Raw genomic sequence first — 4,369 nt, 5'->3', positions numbered from 1 at the left:
TTAAAGGATTATTCACCACGACCAAGTGGGATTTATTCCAGGGCTGCAAGGTTGGTTCAACATCCACAAATCAATCAATGTGATACAATACATTAATAAAAGAAAGAATAAGAACCACATGATACTCTCAATAGATGCTGAAAAAGCATTTGACAAAGTGCAGCATCCCTTCCTGATTAAAACTCTTCAAAGTGTAGGGATAGAGGGCACATACCTCAATATTATCAAATCCATCTATGAAAAACCCACCACAAACATCATTCTCAATGGAAAAAAACTGAAAGCTTTTCCGCTAAGGTCAGGAACACGGCAAGGATGTCCATTATCACCACTGCTGTTCAACATAGTACTAGAAGTGCTAGCCTCATCAATCAGACAACAAAAAGAAATTAAAGGCATCCAAATCGGCAAAGAAGAAGTCGAATTACCACTCTTTGCAGATGATATGATACTATATGTGGAAAACCCAAAAGGCTCCACTCCAAAACTGCTAGAACTTGTACAGGAATTCAGTAAAGTGTCAGGATATAAAGTCAATGCACAGAAATCAGTTGCATTTCTTTACACTAACAACAAGACAGAAGAAAGAGAAATTAAGGAGTCAGTCCATTTACAATTGCACCCCAAACCATAAGATACCTAGGAATAAACCTAACCAAAGAGGCACAGAATCTATACTCAGAAAACTATAAAGTACTCATGAACGAAATTGAGGAAGACACAAAGAAATGGAAAAATGTTCCATGCTCCTGGACCGGAAGAACAAATATTGTGAAAATGTCTATTCTACAAAGAAATCTACACATTTAATGCAATTCCTATCAAAATCCCATCCACTTTTTTCAAAGAAATAGAACAAACAACCCTAAAATTTATTTGGAACCAGAAAAGACCTCGAATAGCCAAAGGAATATTGAAAAAGAAAGCCAAAGTTGGTGGCATCACAATTCCAGACTTCAAGCTCTATTACAAAGCTGTCATCATCAAGACAGCATGGTACTGGCACAAAACAGACACATAGATCAATGGAACAGAATAGAGAGCCCAGAAATAGAACCTCAACTCTATGGTCAACTAATTTTTGACAAAGCAGGAAGAAATGTCCAATGGAAAAGACAGCCTCTTCAACAAATGGTGCTGGGAAAATTGGACAGCCACATGTAGAAAAATGAAATTGGACTATTTCCTTACACCACACATGAAAATAGACTCAAAATGGATGAAGGATCTCAATGTGAGAAAGGAATCCATCAAAATCCTTGAGGAGAACACAGGCAGCAACCTCTTCGACCTCAGCCGCAGCAACATCTTCCTAGGAACATCGCCAAAGGCAAGGGAAGCAAGGGCAAAAATGAACTATTGGGATTTCATCAAGATCAAAAGCTTTTGCACAGCAAAGAAAACAGTTAACAAAACCAAAAACAACTGACAGAATGGGAGAAGATATTTGCAAATGACATATCAGATAAAGGGCTAGTATCCAAAATCTACAAAGAGCTTAGCAAACTCAACACCCGAAGAACAAATAATCCAATCAAGAAATGGGCAGAGGACATGAACAGACATTTCTGCAAAGAAGACATCCAGATGGCCAAAGACACATGAAAAAGTGCTCTACATTACCCGGCATCAGGGAAATACAAATCAAAACCACAATGAGATACCACCTCATACCAGTCAGAATGGCTAAAATTAACAAGTCAGGAAATGACAGATGCTGGCGAGGATGTGGAGAAAGGGAAACCCTCCTACACTGTTGGTGGGAATGCAAGCTGGTGCAACCACTCTGGAAAACCGTGTGGTGGTTCCTCAAAAAACTGAAAATAGAGCTACCCTATGACCCAGCGATTGCACTACTGGGTTATATATCCTAAAGATACAAACATGGTGCTCCAAAGGGGCACGTGCACCTTAATGTTTATAGCAGCAATGTCCACAATAGCCAAACTATGGAAAGAACCTAGATGTCCATCAATGGATGAATGGATAAAGAAGATGTGGTATATACACACAATGGACTATTATGCAGTCATCAAAAGAAATGAAATCTTGCCATTTGCGACGACGTGGATGGAACTAGAGGGTATTATGCTTAGTGAAATAAGTCAAGCGGAGAAAGACAACTATCATATGATCTCCCTGATATGAAGAAGTGAAGATGCAATGTGGGAGGGTTGGGAGTTAGGAAAAGCAAAAATGAAAGAAGGTGGGATTGGGAGGGAGACAAACCATAAAAGACTCAATCTCAAAAAATAGACTGAGGGTTACTGGGGGGAGGGGGAACAGGAGAGGGTGGTGGGGATATGGACATTGGGGAGGGTATGTGCTATGATATGATGAGTGCTGTGAAATGTATAAACCTGGCGATTCACAGACCTGTACCCCTGGGGATAAAAATACATTATATGTTTATTTAAAAAAATAAATTTAATTTAAAAAAAAAGAAGCCGAAAAGCAGGGCAAATATAAATTCTGGGCTTGCAAATCAAATTCCAGAGAGGCTTGGGGCATCTGAGCGGTTCAGTTGATTAAGCATCTGCCTTTGGCTCAGGTCATGATCCCAGGGTCCTGGGACTGAGTCCTGAATTGGGCTCCCTGCTCAGCAGGAGCTGAGCTCATGCTCATGTTCTCTCTCTCTCTCTCTGTCAAATAAATAAAAATCTTTATTAAAAACAAAAACAAAAACGGGGGCGCCTGGGTGGCTCAGTTGGTTAAAGCCTCTGCCTTCGGCTCAGGTCATGGTCCCAGGATCCTGGGATGGAGCCCTGCATCAGGTTCTCTGCTCAGCGGGGAGACTGCTTCCCCCTCTCTCTGTGCCTGCCTCCCTGGCTTCTTGTGATCTCTGTCAAATAAATGAATAAAATCTTTAAAAAGAAAAAACAAATTCCAGAGAGGCTTAATTGCACCAAAATGGCTTTATTTGTGAATGATGCTTGTTTGTCCTTCATCGTAGGGGCTCCCAAACACACCAAAGGCTGCGGGGCTCCAGCTCACCCTGTGAAGCCAGACCCCTACTCTGTTCATTGGCATTTCTCAAGCACCCTAAGGTCACAGCCTGCTTTTGTAAGGTAGAGATTATGACTCTAAGTAGTGAATGGTAAGGGTTTCATATTCTGTCTGCAAATCATAATGAGATCTCATGGTACAAGGTATAAAACAATTTGTTCTCAAATATTGCTTTGCCACCTCCACTGTTCATTAACTTAATTTTGTGGGAGTTTCTTGATGGAAGACAATCAAACACATTTATGTGTGAGTCACAAATACGACTCCACTGATTCTTTGGAAAATAGAATTCTATTGTTAAGATGAAAATAAAGAGTCATCACCTTTCTTAGTTTTCCAGAAATAAACATGTTTTCCAAGAAGAGGAGAAGACAAAAGCAGAGAGATAAAGATACGTCGCGGTATTCTCCTGACAGAGACTTCCCTTCATCTACGACAACATTAGCGTGGTAGGCTGAATGACGGCCCCCACAGACATCAGGTCTTTACCCTGCAACCTGCAGACGTCGCCTTATCTGAGGGAAAGGTCTTTGCAGATATGAGGTTTCTCAGACGGGGAGATTATCTTGGATTATCTGGTGGGCCCCAAAAGCCGTCATATACCTCCTCACAAGAGAGAGGGAGACAGATTTGTTGTAGACACGGAGAAGGTGATGTAAAGACAGAAGCAGTGACTGGAGTGATAGCCTCACAAGCAAGGAGGGCCAGCAGCCTCCAGAAGTCGGAAGAGGCGAGAAATGAAGTCTCCTGACAGAGCCTGCAGAGGGAGAAGGCCCGGCTGATCCCTTGATTTGGGCCCAGTGAGACTGATCTCCTACTCCCAGCCTCCAGAACTGTGAGAAAATAAATTTCTGTTATTTGAAACCACCCAGTTTGTGGTCATTTGTTACCCAGGGCACTAGTATGATGAGGGTCTCATTAACATGCCTTATAATGAGCTTATGGGACAAAATGTTTATTTTAGTGGATTGATTGCAATCTTGAGGATTGAGGATTTGTTCAACAAATATTAAATCAAACACTTACTACATACCACTAGAATATAAGCTCCACTGGGCAGAGATTTTTCAGTTTTGTTCACTGCTATATCCTTATCATCTAGCAGAGGCTCGGTAAGTTTTTGAAAGATGTTTACTAACCAATCCTCTAGGCCCTGGGATATAGCAGTGACCAAAACAGATGATGTTTCTGTACTTGTGGAGCTTCCATTGGTGTGGAGGAAAGATGATAAATAAGCAAATAAGTATATTACATAATGCCTAGTAATGATAAATGCTATGTAGGCAAAGCAGAATAAAGGGGTAGAGAGAAACTGGGATTGCGAGGTAGTGCCGTTTTAGATAGGGGAGTTAGGAAGTCTTCC

The 4,369-nt window shown here is 41.2% G+C and overlaps 1 long non-coding RNA gene across 1 annotated transcript in view; it reads left to right on the top strand.

Moving 5' to 3' along the window:
• LOC132022547 (uncharacterized) overlaps nucleotides 1–3,873 on the top strand; it is an 8,835-nt gene extending 4,962 nt beyond the window's left edge. The window contains exon 3 of the long non-coding RNA XR_009405616.1: nucleotides 3,339–3,873. This is a non-coding gene — a long non-coding RNA (uncharacterized LOC132022547). The remainder of the gene's footprint in view (nucleotides 1–3,338) is intronic.
• Nucleotides 3,874–4,369: the final 496 nt, after the last annotated feature.

This window comes from Mustela nigripes, chromosome 7, assembly GCF_022355385.1.
Source record: "Mustela nigripes isolate SB6536 chromosome 7, MUSNIG.SB6536, whole genome shotgun sequence".
Lineage (NCBI taxonomy): Eukaryota > Metazoa > Chordata > Mammalia > Carnivora > Mustelidae > Mustela > Mustela nigripes.
The sequence above is the reverse complement of the archived record's forward strand: the minus strand, read 5'-3'. Positions and strand labels throughout refer to the sequence as shown.